The following is a 15,453-nucleotide window of genomic DNA, read 5'->3' on the forward strand; positions in this document are numbered from 1 at the left end:
TTGGAAGCTGTAGATCAAGAATTAAAAGAGAGGCAGTTGATCAATAAAGTGCTGAAGGATAATCTAACTAGAGCACAGAATTGCATGCGACAGTTTGCAAATTCTAAGAGAAGTTGAAATTGGAGATATGGTATACCTCAAGCTACAGCCGTATCGTCAGACGTCGGTCGCAATTCGTAAGAACTTAAAATTGTCAGCCAGATTCTTTGGGCCTTATGAAGTCTTGAAGAAGATTGGGCAGGTTGCATACGAATTGAAACTGCCACAAGGGTCTAGGATCCATCCAGTCTTTCACGTGTCACAATTGAAGAAAAAAATTAGAGATAAAAAGGTGGCGTCCATGGATCCTCCTTACTGCAGTGACAATGGTCAAATGTTAGTCGAACCAGTTGCGATCTTGGAACGAAAAATGGTAAAAAGGGGCAATAAGGCGATTACTCAGGTGTCAGTACAATGGGCTAATCTTACCAAGGATGAAGCAACGTGGGAAGATTACGCCTTTCTTCATTCCCAATTTCCAGATTTCAAAGATTGAGGACCAGAGTTCTTCGAAGGGGAGTGAAATTGTCACGATTAAGTCGTGGCATTGGGCTGTTCGGGTCAATTAATGAACGTTCCAGCATGGAAATTTGAAGACATTCGGTGTTGCGGCCAACACGTCTATTGTGTGTGTGTGTTAGCCTATTTTCTATTTTTAGCTGAGTATCTTAGTTTGAGTAATTACCCTTATGTTCTTTGGTATTTCAATTAAGTCCCTCAGTGATGGCCCACTGAGATGGCCCACTGAGATGTTGACACGTAGCGTATGTAGTACAAGTTGTTAGAGTTGATAGCTGGCTCGTCTATAAGGGCCTAGTATGATGTAATTGAACAATATCTGAATAGTAATCAAGTTATTTTCCAGTTTTTCTTAATTTTCTTCTTATTTTCAAGTTCAAACAATTCCACAGTAGCTATACGCTACATTAATCTCAATCAACCAACAGTAGCAGAACTGTACAATTTTACGCTCTCAACAACACACAATAAGAACCACATGAAAAGAAGAGAAGAAAAAAAAATGCAAACAGAGAGAAAGTTAGGGAGAGAGGAGGAGAGAAAAACATTACGGGGATCCGGACAACTAGGAGTTCTTTTGTTTTGGATGATGGGGGGAATGAGGGAATGGTTTAAAATTGTAAAAGTGAGACTTACACACACAGTGCTTTATGTTACACACACACACACACACACACACACACACACACACACACACACACACACACACACACACACACACACAGGGTTTGGTATTTGGAAAAGGCTTGTCTCTTTTTAAGACATTAAGACAAATTTCCGTCGTGGGTCCGGGAGGGGTAGAGTGTACGCCGGACCTTACTCTCTTACCTTTTTTGCTTAATTGACTATGAATTCACCTTAATCGACGTATTTAACCAATCACTCTTTTATAGCATTAAAAATAAAAATCAAAAGAACAATTCAAAAAAAAAAGAACGGAAAAACCCGGTAAAATCCGCCATCCTATCGAAATGGCTCATTTATGCCACTCGTCAATAGTTTGGCTCATTTATGCCATGTAGTGAAATGGCAGGCCATCAAAACTATAGAAATGGCTCATTTATGCAGATAGTTTGACTCATTTATCCTCATCCACTATTTCATTAAGCGGTTTTACAATACCATATATGACACGTGGCCTCCAACTAGATTATGGTTGTGGGTGGGTAAGGTGTATGGATCGATATTTTATTTTTGGTATTTAAAATTGACTATGAATTAAACGACACCTTAATCGACGTATTTAACCAATCAAAAATGGCATGGATGAGTCTTTTGGTAACGAGCGATGGCATAAATAAGTTTTATAGCATTAAAAATAAAAATCAAAGAAACTATTGAAATTAAATAGATTTCCGATAGTTGGATGGCATATTTGAGCCTTTTCCGAAAAAAGAATTACCAAATTCCCAAAATCAAAGTCATTCCTTAAAACAAAAACAATCAAACTCGATACATTCACTTTCTTATCTTCCAACGGTAAAAAAAAGTATGAATTATTAAAACAAAAAGAATGCGTTCAACAACGAAAAAAACAAGGCAACTTCGCCACTATTTTTTCCCCTAGAGAAACTAGCAGCTTCTGCAATCATGACCATTCGCAATACGTGACATTTCTTGAACAAGCCCACCATTTATAAGAATCACCAGGCAAAGAACCTTTAAACACATATGGAGAATCCTGTGGCAGCTTTGTATCTTTGCTGAATCTGCAGTTAGAAACACAATTACACAACAGTTAGAATATCTTGCAACTACTAAAACAGAACAGACATGAATGCCACAAATGTAGAAACAATCGCAAGAACTGTGTACAAACAAAATGCTGCTCCTTTTGTTGCAAAGAAGTTTATCTCAACAATTGTATAAGAAAAAAGCTACAGAAAACTACCTCAATAAGTTGTTCATTGCTTCTTAAATAGTTGCTCCCAATAACACAAACAGTTCCACCAGAACGTCCACCGGTTATCTTTGCCCAAAACAAAGTCCCACGCTCAGATTCTGATGATTTAGAGTGCTTCATTTCTTTTTTGTTTTTTTTTGTTTTTTTTTTGATGAAGTGGTTGTATTGAAAAGCATCAAGTAGATGCAAGAAAGTTACAGAGAAAAAGTAGGTGATAACTCCAGAAAACAAAAAAATAAGTAAGATCTGGGAGTTAAAACCTATAGCAAAAATAAAGGCTGTTAAGCCATTGAGAGGGAACTAATGAAATCTAAAAGGGAAATTGCATCATTTACAGGGGAAAGATTGCTCCAACTAAAAAGATACAGTAAGCTTTTAGATCTCAGGGAGCAGTCAGGAGTTGAAATCCCATCATGACACCTGCTGTTTCTTTCCATCCAAATACACCAAAATATACAGGCTGGTACCATTTGCCAGATTTTCTTGATGGATCTATCCACTTTCCATAGACTTTAACTTGCAACTGCTTCTTTTAGGGTGAGTGGTGTTGACCAGCTGATGCCAAAAACTGCAGAATACATGGACCAAGTGTCTGTTGCCACAGGGCAATGTAAGAACAAGTGGTTCCCTGTCTCATCTGTAAGGTGGCACATGAAGTATCTGCTGGCTGTCTGAATACCCTTCTTCTTGAGATTTGTCTTGAGTGAGAGTACCATTTAGAAGAGCTGTCCAAATGAAACATTTGACTTTTGGAGGGAGATTAGTCTTCCAGACCAGCTTCCAAGGCCAATGGTCAGTTAAAGCATTTGTCATTTTAAGTCTGTTGTAGCCTTCCTTGACTGTATAGGATCCTTTGCTTGAACCATACCATTTCAGACTGTCTGGGATGTGAGGATTTACTGAGCAACCTTCTAGCAGACTATACAAATTAGAGAGCTCACCCAACTCCCAATCTTGCAAATTCCTTCTGAAGTGTATGTCCCAAATGTTGCCTCCTCTATTGCTTGCGACTATTGCATCCGGATCAGTAGCTATTAAGGAGAGCCTAGGATGAGACTCTTTCAATAGAAGAGTGCTTCATTTCTTATACCAAGCTAACCAGCCTATCTGCCCATTTGACCCAAGACCACAAGCACTGCAACTGAAATGACAGTGCAGTATGTCAGAAAATCTCTATGGAGGTATTTCAGATTGAGCAAAAATTCTGCAAAAGGCCAATTCAAAAAGAATCTGTTGGGAATAATAGTGCAGCACCTGCTTCTACTATAACAACAACTACTACAGGCATTAATAACAGCTGTTACGTGAAAATTAGGCTCCCTACATTCTTGCAAAGGAGATTCATGCAAGCCTCTCAAGACTAAATTTGAGAGGAACCGGATCTGTATTGATTTTAGCAATTACAAGAACTAACAAACAAAATTGAAGGTAAAGCTTCCAACTTTGACAAGTAAGCATAAGTACTGAGTTAATTTTGAATCAACCATTTATATTTTTACTTATACCGAACACTGTATGGTTATTGAAGAACCACTCCAGTATACTAGTAAAGTCCTTTTATCCGGATAGCTAATTAAAGCGAAATTCTCTATTTCATTTTGATTCTTTCTTTCCCAATTGTAGCATATGTCAGATAAACCAAACATTTATCTCAGCACGAATATTAAAGGAAGGAACAATAAGAATCGGACAAAAAAATATAACATGGAATTAGACTGCCTCACCTCTCACCGGAAGGATTTTATGAAGCTCACTCAAATGCTCTGGTGTTTGAGTTGTAGCGACATCTCTCGAAACATGGTCTGCATTTCAAAAATCCGCCATTCAGATTTCATTTACCTATTCATGCATTCAAACATCATGTATAAAATGAACTGTGTGGTTGCAACAAACTAGGATCTAATTAAACTAGTTAGTAAAGCTCAGTAATTGAGCTAGTTAGTAAAGCTCAAACCAGTTAAGTAACTCATATTGCCAAGACGTTGACAGAGGACGACTACCAATTGAAAAGTTTCAAGTTTCATTTCAAATTATCAATCAACCAGACCTCATTTCCAAACTAGTAGATGACAGTTCCAACAAAGACATTATAGGTATACAAATTGTAGCAATCTCTTCTCTGGTTTCAAGAATATACTATCAACCAAAGTTTTTAGGTAACAGGTGTATCAAAGCCGTTTCAATAAGAAATGCTACACAACAAGTTCGTTTACAGCAGTTGGTTTCGATCACATTTTGTCTGTAAAGTTGCTCAACAACAACATACCCAGTGAAATCCCACAATGTGGGGTCTGGGGAGGGTAAAGTGTACGCAGACCTTACCCCGACCTCAAAGGTAGGGAGGCTGTTCCAGAAAGACCCTCGGCTCAAGAGAAAACATGACGAAAAATGTCAGATAAGGACAAGCAGTTTAAAGCAGTATGAAAAAGAAACTAACGAAAGCGAAAAAGCCTGAAAAAAAAGGAGCAGTAGCTACAATAGATAAATAAGATAATCAAAGTACAAGAAACAACAAATAGTAACAGGAACCAAAGGACAATAAACTATATAGCAAACTGCGACTACTAGTACGAAAGGATAAGCGAGACTACCTACGAGCCTTCTACCCTAATCTGAGTCCTCCATGACCTCTTGTCTGTAAAGCTACTCATTTATTAGAAATCAAGGTTCTTGTTTCTCCTGTTCTCCTACACATTCCTTTTTATTTCCAACTCGACATTGTCCCAGAACTACTTTATTATAGCATGGTTCAGTGATGTGTTCTTGCTAGCATATCCATCAAAATATGAGTAGTAGATTTTTTTTTTTTTTTTTTTTTTGAAATATCATAATATTAGTAGTAGTTAACTACTAGATAATTCCAGGATGACTTTCTATTTCATCGCAAATACGACACTGAACCCCCTTCTCTCCATAATACTGACAAAAAGAAAAGAAAATTGATATCGATACAACAATAGAGCAGCCTTTAGCCCACTACATTTTATGTTTTAGAAACTCGGCAAGTGCAGGTCACTTGTCCTTAACCTATCTTTCATGAGCCACTCAGACTTCATAGTTTCAGGGTATAATTACTTTTAAGCAAATAGGTAGCTTATTTTCCGATTGATTAGTGAGTATCTCTGAAGCAGAGTAAGTAGTGACTTTACTTGATCCACATACTCTAGTACTCTCTCTTTTGTCCCCTTCTGTTTAAGCTGGTTCTGCATCCAAAAAACTACCCTCTCACAGGCAGTGCACAATGGTGCTTCACCAACAGAACTACCTTCAGTTTCCTTTCAACTACAGTTCTGATATTAGAGCTGCAAGGAATTTGGTTCTAACATTAGTGCAATCACATCTGACGTAGCACTTAAATGAGTAAATGGTTAATCTGGAGCCTAATAAACAACATTCTCAAAACTTTATGCTCATAGTACTAAAGAAGATAATCCCACCTTACAGGCCAAAACAGATTTTGCTGAGTATTCGAAAATCAGATGACAGAGAGTGTACTTGAGTGCCTACATAATAATAACTTAAGAACTCTGAAGGTACCATACATGCTGCGCTCCATCAAGATAACATAAAGAATAGGAAAGAAGAATGATCCACAAACAACAATGCTTACCTGTCCTTGAGTCATCAGATAAATAGATGACGTCTTATTGCACACTGTAATGTGCTCTATATTCTTAGGGAAAGGATGGACAGAATTCACAGATGCATCACCACCCTGTAAAGAAAAAGATTCAAACAAGTTCAAAAAACCACAATCACGTAAGAGAAAGTATCCTCAGAAAACCTAACACCTAATAAGTAATATAGTGGTAATATGGCCAGGCAAGTCGAATACCCTTAAAGGAGGAGGTGGTCTGAATGTCTGCAGACACTCTGTAGTTTGGCATCCCAGACCTGTTTTGAGGCAACTCAGACAAATTATGCACACAGAATAAAGTAGATAGCTCCAATAAAATAGAAATGGAAAAGAAACTGACATGCTTTTCTCAGCCATCACTTGAAAGACAGCAAGCTTACCTTCACCGCTAGATGCGGTGCTGACTCGAGATCCATCAAAGTAAACATGGCATCATTCACATAAGATGAATATCCACGGAATTCTTTAAAATATTTACCTTACTTCAGGCCATGAATTCTACAACAAACGAAACAGAGATATCAGGCATGCTTCTCCCAATAAAGACCAACAGTAATCAATTTATAGCTATAACGCGCCCTGAGGTCATCATTTAGCTAAAACCACTACATCTAACATTTAGTGATGACATTCCGACACAGCAAATGGTCAAAGGATTAAAACCTTGCTGTGCTGTCAAAGGATGTGCTTAAGATCTGACTTCTACCTCGAGAGAAGAAAAGAATGGTGACACCTCGAGAATGTGCAGGTTCAAGGGGCCGCAAGCACTGACCAGTCCTTATACGCCAGACCTATAAAACACAGTAACTTAAGAACAAGCAAGCCAAAACCAGATCTAACACGTTGACATTAGAAAGAAAAACATAAGATATAAAAGTGTTTTGTTTTGATATAAAAGTGTTTTGTTTTGTCTTGGCTAACAGCACATGGAGCCATTTTATAAGTAAAAATTTTTATTACGAGCCCAAAGCAACTGCCGTTCTGTACGTGAGCAGAAGTACATATGTTCTACTCCCACAGTAAAGATAACTCAGGAGCTCAAAAAAAGTTTCTACAAGCAACTATATTTAATATAAATTCTATAGAAACACACCTCAACATATTGACAAACTTGTTACGGAAGGTTGTTAATCAAATTGAGCTCTTACCATTATTAATACAGCTATTATACTTGCCCAACTGCATCAAACGGTCACATTAAGGATAGTCGTTGGTTACACCAAAGGAACCAAGTGCATCAAACAATCGCTGGTTAAGCCAGTCAAGCATCCTCAGATATTTACGAAAGAGGGATCTGTTCAATATCAAGAAAATTAACACATTAAAAGAAAGACAATATGTGCTGGCAATATAGCATTCAGATTACTAGAATCACTGGCAATAGCAAAGAGAAAAAAGAAAAGCGAAACAAGATTATTCACTTGGATTTTCCAGTAAATCAGCTGTATATAAGAATTCCACAATTACACATTGAGAAGAGGAGATTTAAGAAAATAATGTAGCAGCAGAAGGTTGAAATTAATTGAATGGGCATCTGCAATAAACTACTGTAATAGAAGCAGAATAAAATTCCTAGGAGGATTGAAGGAGACAAAAGTCTGCTGGCTCTTCTGATGCATGAAAGGTAACTGATGCCCATACCCTTCAAGAGCTGGTATATATCAATTTATATACTGTAGGATTACAATGAAGTAGTTGCAGATACAATTCAAAGTCCTACAGATAACCATATTGAAAGATACATAGCTTGTCTACTCAAACTCAAACTAGTGTCAAAGAGTCCTACTCAAATACTACCACAGTAACTATGTTCTGCATTACCTTAACACATACTTCCTCTGCTATCTTGACTAGTAACAATGAAGTCTCCAGTGTCTTCATCTTGCCAGTTCTTCAACATTTGTGGCAGAGGTAGAGTGTAGTCATTTCCTGAACTTTCACCGAATTCTTCTACAGGTTCCCAGGACTCAACTAGTTGGCCAAGCACATTCACAGCGTGCGACATGTCAGGCCTATGATTAGGATCTCTGTTAGTGCAATGTCCAACTAATTCAGCCATAATGCAAACGCTCTTGCGGATATCTTCCTTCGTGTCAAGAGATGGGTCAACAGAAGCGAGGAGATTTTCTTTATTCGATTTTATCTTCCAGAACCACTCAACTAGATATCGAGTTTCCTCGGATCGATGCTCATCAAGGACAGTTTGTCCAGTCACAAGTTCCATCAACACCACCCCGAAGCTGTAGACATCTATTTTAGTGGTGACTTTTCCGGACACTGGAGAGACGAAGTAAAATGAGTTAGGATAAATGAAAAGTGACTAGAGAGCAAATGTGTATCGGTTCCGCTCAGGTAGAGATGTGTTCATTTAACAGGTTACCAGAGAGTTACAACCGATGCTAAAATGGAAATATTTACGAGAACAGTCGAAATGAGTGTCTATGAAAGAGATACCAATGGCAAAAAAAAAAAAAAAAGGCAACTTACCAGCATACTCAGGAGCAAGGTATCCAAATGTTCCTACAAGCCTTGTTGAAGCAGACCTTTCTTTGTCAGGAGCGAGTTTCACTAATCCAAAATCAGAAACTTTTGCTCTAAAATAATCATCTAGAAGAATGTTTGATGATTTGAGGTCACGGTGTATGAAGCTCTGGTGTGCCAAACCATGAAGGTACTCCATCCCTCGAGCAACATCTAGAGCAATATTGAGTCTCTTCGTCCATGTTAAAGGCTTTAAGTTCAGGTCCTTCCAGCTGAAAAGATGTCTACTCAGAGCGCCCTTTGGCATATATTCAAAGCCTCTCATTCCCTTCGATGGAGTAACCCAAAAGTGAAACTAAATGGCGATGCCGAACCTTAGAAAGCACAGCTATTTCTGCTTGAAATGCATCCAATGCCTTGGTACTAATAATCGCAGATTCCATTCTCTTCACTGCAATTTGAATTCCACTTTCAGTTACACCTCTGTAAACAACTCCAAAGCCACCACACCCTAGCTCATTCTCCGGTGCAAAATTATTGGTTGCCCTTTGAAGGTCCTGGGCTGAAATGACAAGGTTAATAGTATTATCTTGATCGAAGGGGTCTTTTGGGGGGGGGGGGGGGGGGGGATAACAGTAGTAATCGAGTCCTCCTCTCGTTTTCTCCTGCTCTTGAAAATCAAAAAAATGGCAAGAAGACCTAAGACCACAGAAACTGCACTCACAACTATAATGATCACGGTATTTGAGAACGTTGGCTGATTATCACCGGCTGACGGGCTTTTTTATGGTTCAAGAGTATGGCTCAATGGGGGAAATGGAACAATACTCGGAAGAGGAGCCGCCACATTTACATTAGCAGCAAGATGAGCATTCCCGTCTGTAATGACTTTCACACTATCCCGGAATTTTGGCAGTGGTGGATCAAAATTGTTCCCACTTAAGTCCAATAATCTCAAGAATCTGAGGTCTGTTAAACTCGCTGGAACTGGACCGTGCAACTATTTCCTTTTAAGTGAACTTCGAGCAGTGAATCCAAGTTTGCGAGTGAAGGGCTAAGTGTACCCGTAAGGTTCTTATTCCGTAGATTAAGAATTGTAACCTGACCTTTAGGACTGCAACTGATTCCCCACCAAGGACCCATACATGGATCATTACCGGACCATTCGGAAGCAAGATTGGCTGGATAATTCCAACCACCAAGAAGATCTAAAAGGGAATTAACTTGAGGAGCACAAGGCACACCAGGAGTTGGCTGACAGAAAGAATTTGAGGAGTATGTAGCAACAGCAGCTCTAAACTTTGGGATAGGACCCATTAGCATATTATCGTTCAAGTCTAACACAGTCAAGTTTAGATTAGCCAGAGCTTGTGGAATCAGACCAACAAGTTGATTTCCATTAAGACTAAGTATCTTCAAAGAAGTCAAATGACCAATTGTATTAGGAATTGGTCCACCAAAATTGTTGCCTCGAAGCAATAATGACGTAAGGTGATCCATAGTACCAACTAAGTCGATTGAACCAGTCATTCCAGGACTATCTTGATCATTCAACCACAAAATCTTAAGCTTTGAATCACGAAAACTGTCGGGTATCTTACCGGTTAAACGGTTAAATGACAGCTTCAAAGCAGTGAGAAATTGAAATTTCCCGAAAAAACCAGGCACAGGTCCAACTATATTGCAAGACATGCAAGAAAAAGTTGCCAGCTCAACTAAATCTTGCAGCTCAGTTGGAATAGACCATCCGCTCTTATTAAGGGGATTCGCATCCAAAGACAAAACTTGAACAGTGCTAAGACCATTAAAGAAATCCCCAGGGATCGTATCGAATTGATTTTCATCCAAGTAGGCATATTTCAAATCGGATAATCCACTTAGAGTAGGAAATTTTCCACTAAAACCATTCTTTCGAAGGACAAGAATTTGAAGATTATCTAGGTCACTCAAGTTCTGAGGTAAAGGACCCTTCAAACCCAAACCCTCAACCTGAATTTGGGTTATTCTGTCACCAAAACAGAACACATGGGGCCATGCAGGAGGACCACGTGGATCACTCCCCTTAGAAGGCCATCGCAGGAGCTCTGGATTCTCTAATCCGTTTCTGAAATCATTCAGAATCTTGAAATCATTCGGATTTGTAAAACCAGAAACCACACTTACGAGAAATACAGCTAATGCACCTAAGTATACAACTCCTCTGATATCAAAATCCATATATAAAATCTTCAGGAGAGGGTTGAATGATTGATGTTCTACACAGTTGGGAGGAAGCAGGTTCTCAGCCAATAGACAGGGATAGATGGAGAACTGTCCAGGCAAGCATTTGGTAGGCAATTTGGAAAGAAAGATTCCAGATGTTTTGATGACCAAGTATGTCCTCTATGCAATCAAGAACCCGAGAGTATTTCAAATATCTTCTTTGCTTGCTTGGTGTCAAAACAGATATGTGAGAAGCTTCTACTATAGCTAGGCATAACTAGAAGACCAGGAGATGGGGATACTGAATTAAACTGGGCAACCTCAAAATGCAAATGGGAAGTGCCCAAGGGATGAATTCTATAGGATGGTGTTGGTGGCTGCTGTTTACTACATATGGAAAGAGAGGAAGAGCTATTTCACGACAAGGTGCAAAATCCTGTAGCAGTGATTAGGAAGATAATTCAGGAGGTTCATTACCGAGGAGGGCTCAATGCAAGAACTGCTAAGTGGCTTGAGCAACTGAACTTGTACCCAGTTTAGTAGAGTTAGTTTGTTGGTTTCTTTATTTTGTTTATTGGTATGTTGTTAGTGCTGCAGGTGAGATGTTAGAATTAGGATGACTGGGATGTGGAGCATGTTGCTCACAATCACAGTTCTTTTCTTGTACATAACTCCAATTTTGGTAATGAAAAGCTAATTAGTTGTCAGAAGGGAAAATGCTACTAATTCAGTAATAGCTTTTGATTTTGTAGTTACATTCAGCTTTAATACATTTTGGGAATTACCCAGCAAAGGCAAAAGACAGTCCATGCAGACAAAATCATAACCCCAAATTTGAGAATCAGGACAGTGAAGAGAAAATAGATAGCAAGAGCTAAAGATGTTGACAAACATGTAAAACCACAGAAACAACAATAACACCAACAATGCAAAGAAGAACACCAACAAAAATAAAGGGCAGCAGGGACTTACATGACTAAATTGGAGCTTGGAATCAGACATGCAGCTATATTTAGGAGCTCCCGTTGGACATTCAGCACCAGATTGAGAACCAATTTGACTAGAACACTCCATCAAGGTTGAGACAGAACCCCAAATTGCTGATACTCTTTTGGCTATGGAATCACTGCATCTAGTGATTGCACACCAGAGCAACTGTCGCCTCCATGGATTCTCCATGGTTTGTTTTTTTCCTTTTGCTATTTTTGGCTTTCTTTCTACCACCTTTTATTTCGTTGCCCTTTATTTGCTTTGCAGATAATTTATCCACTAGGCAATGCTTAGTCGTATTCTTTTTTTAAAAAAAAAAATGGGACCATCAATAGTTTTAGTTTTTTGAAGAATTTGAAAACACAAATTTCGTTCAATTAGCAAGAAAGAAATTTTGCATAATTACGCCCTTTATTGAGATCGATTTTTATCCAACTATACTTCCTCAGGGCTAAGGTATATTACTAATTGCTACACTAGTTTTCGTGCTAAAACCTGGATCCAAAGTCAAAATATAAAAATAATATTTTCATTAAGGAAGCATAATCTGTATTATATTTTCTTACGGTATAAAATATATTGTTAATTGCTAAGTCTTCATAATCATTAAAAAAAATTAGCCACTTAATTAGATAATTTATTAATAGAAATTTATATGAAGACGAAAGTTTATAAATATCAACGGACACATGCGACTCGATATTCTATAAAATAACATAATTTAAATTATGTAAAATAATTACATTGACAGTAATTTAAGCTTAACCATGAGCACTAACAGATTGTTGTAATCTTTGATTGAGACAAATTCACTCTACCAAATCATATTGCAAAGGAGTCGGACGTAATCTTTGCTTGGGATTCAATTGAGGTAACACAATTGAAAAATCACCAGTATTAATCTTCAGTTTTATTGAAAAATCATGGTATTAATCTTCAGTTTTAAATCAGTGATTACTTTAAATATTAGTGCGCGCCCTTTTGCGACTTTATTTTACTTTTTAGTTGGACTTATCTTTAGAAGTTCAATACAGAAAGAAATATAGTCATCCCAGGCGGTATAACTATGATCACACTATAACTATGGAAAAAAGGGGGAATCAAGCAGAAAGGTGAATTGAGAGAACCTTCCAGTTGGGGAAAAAGATGGTATTGTTGGTTATTAGATATTCAACTAGGGAAATTAGTCTCTGTTTTCAATACAGGAAAATGGTAGCGGCTCCTCTCATCCCCTTATTCATGAAGGAGTTTGGTAAAGTACCTAGTAGTATTTTTTTCCTTCCATTCCACTCAATATCTGTGGCATTCTTACCCTTATGTATTTTTTGTTTTCTTTAAAGTGAATAACGTGAGTCTATTAAAGTGTTCTTTTAAAAATTTTGAATTCAAAGGCACAAGCTTTTGCATGAATGTGAAATCTTTTTTTTTTTTTTTTTTTTTTTTTTTTTTTTTCCCCACCCATTTAGGAGGATTTATAGTGTTTGAATGTGAAATGTGAAATCTATTTTGTGACAGTCTGAGAAATTCACTTAGCCTGAGTGTCCCGCTGAACAACTTTATGATTAATATTTCAGGAAGAGGAAGATCAGGTGAATGCCCAAGTAAAACATGTAGAGAAAACAATGGCTGTTTGCAAGGTATGTGATGGACATTAATTTGAAAAATAATACTCCAACAATAACCTCCTGCAAAAAAATTGAAGCATCAGTTGAGAAAGCAGATGAATGAATTTAATTTTAACAAATCATGAAAAACATTTACTACCAGATCTCATGCTCCTGTTGACATTCTTTATTCTGATATGTGGAACTTGAGTTATGTGCCGTTTTGTTTCTGTGTTTGAACAGCTTACACAACAGACAATTGTTGTCTCATGATTGATTGTCTATTAAAGGTTGTAAAAGTTTTTAAATCAATTTTTTAATAACCACATAGATTAACATTGTTCTCATTGCAGCACTGAGAATAGTAGATGACTAATTTAAAACCTTTTTCCTGTAAGATGATGCTCATGCTCTGTAGAAAGTCTCAACAGGAGTAAGAAAAAGGCTATAGGGGACATGATTGTTGAATTTTGAGATCTTCATATTGACATCATTGTGAAAATTCTTTGACGCCTTAAAATTATGGTAGCACATGATGTAACTAGGTGTCTAATGATACAGTTAGCTCTGCAACCAGGTCTTTCGACAAGAAGATGATATGACAGAAAGATGTGGATGAAAATATTCTATTATAGATAATAGGTAAACCAAGAAAGCCAAAAGTTCAAGAGAAGTCCACGGGTTTACCTATACACTCAACCACCCAAAATGCTTCTTTGATATATGAGGATAAGAAGCAATGATGGAGAGTCAAAACATAATTTACTTAACCTGCCGGCACTAGGCAGGCAGAAGACAACAGAAAGTATCAATAGTAGAAGACCAAGAGAAACAAAGGAAGAAAATGGGACATGTACTTCAATCAATCCCAAAAGAAACTTTTCTTGCTGCTGTTAACGTTATGGCTTCTCTACACTTAAAATAACAACAGTGGGGGTGCTTAGTGGTGTCTGATTTTAGTTTTCAATGTGTATAGTTCTTATTATTTACTTTCGGGTACTTCTTGCTTAATTTCTACTCCGATGAATTTCTATTAAATGGGCTTTCATACCCTTCTTTACCTATTGTTTTATAGTATCTACAAATCTTTCTGTTCTGCCTTCCCTTTCAAGTTTTGTTAACATTAAGATATAATTTCTATTATGTAATTCGAAATTAGTAACATCAGAAAACAAGATATTCCGCAACTTATTTTATGTTAAAATTTCTCAAATACATGAAACTATTAATATGTGGCGGATTTTACTTTCCGCATAAATGTGCAAGATTTATCTTTAACTCATTCTATTTATGTAATCAGGTTAAAGACTGTGTGTCCCAGAAAGAAGAGAGATTTAAGCTGAAAGAGGAATCGGGTTTGTTTCGGTGTTAGATTTTACTTCTTTAACTCTCTCTTACTGGGAAAAGTTGCTGGAAAGAAGTAAGAAAATTTGAATTTGTTGATGTCTCTCTCAATGTTATCTCTACTTCAATGATTTTTCTATGAAGCTTATGGGTTTTTCCTAAAAGACACATATTATATGAGGATCAGATGTTTACCTCCTGTCTATCCATGAAACAAATTAAGCTTAATATTGTACAAAACTAGGTAATTGCTTTGGTTCTGTTTTCTTTTCCTGTTATTTATAGTATTTGCTGCTCTTGGTTCTTTTATAGATGCAAGTCGTTGCGTTTGAGTTATTTATAGTTTTTTGTGTGGTTTTTCTTTCACTCCTCCATAGCTCTTCGTCTCAGGAGAAGGAAAATTAATTCTTGTCTTGCATTTTAGTTTGATTTGCAGAGGGCTATCAATCCTTCCTGTAGCACGCAGTTAGGTCGATTATGTTGGGGGAAATATTCCTCCTATGTTGAAGCATCAATTTCGGGCAAAGTAACAAGTATTATTTCTTTTGAAACATCCGTATTCTCTTTCATTCCGTTAGCCTTTTTTTTTTTTAAGAGTTTCTGGATTTTTGAAGTGGTGCTTATTTATCTGGAAAAGATTTTAGGTGGATTCTGCTTATGCCTTCGATACTGTCACAAGCTTCAATGTAAGAATTTGAAGGCAAATAGGGAATTTGTGGGAACAAGGATGGTTC

At 37.4% G+C, this 15,453-nt stretch overlaps 2 long non-coding RNA genes and 1 pseudogene across 2 annotated transcripts; 1 reads left to right on the forward strand and 2 right to left on the reverse strand.

Annotated features, from left to right (window-relative positions):
* Nucleotides 1-1,959: 1,959 nt before the first annotated feature.
* LOC132052685 (uncharacterized) lies at nucleotides 1,960-7,445 on the reverse strand. Its single transcript, XR_009414018.1, has 9 exons — nucleotides 7,247-7,445; nucleotides 6,479-6,889; nucleotides 6,297-6,355; nucleotides 6,072-6,176; nucleotides 5,899-5,964; nucleotides 5,611-5,763; nucleotides 4,186-4,263; nucleotides 2,450-3,602; nucleotides 1,960-2,267 (listed from the first exon to the last, which is right to left on the reverse strand). It is a non-coding gene; the product is annotated as an uncharacterized LOC132052685 (long non-coding RNA).
* A 304-nt stretch (nucleotides 7,446-7,749) lies between these two features.
* LOC132052683 (receptor-like kinase TMK3) lies at nucleotides 7,750-11,050 on the reverse strand (annotated as a pseudogene).
* Nucleotides 11,051-12,694: 1,644 nt separating this feature from the next.
* LOC132054671 (uncharacterized) lies at nucleotides 12,695-15,018 on the forward strand. The gene is made up of 3 exons (XR_009414343.1): nucleotides 12,695-13,035; nucleotides 13,350-13,408; nucleotides 14,676-15,018. It is a non-coding gene; the product is annotated as an uncharacterized LOC132054671 (long non-coding RNA).
* Nucleotides 15,019-15,453: the final 435 nt, after the last annotated feature.

Source organism: Lycium ferocissimum, chromosome 4 (genome assembly GCF_029784015.1).
Source record: "Lycium ferocissimum isolate CSIRO_LF1 chromosome 4, AGI_CSIRO_Lferr_CH_V1, whole genome shotgun sequence".
Classification (NCBI taxonomy): Eukaryota; Viridiplantae; Streptophyta; class Magnoliopsida; order Solanales; family Solanaceae; genus Lycium; species Lycium ferocissimum.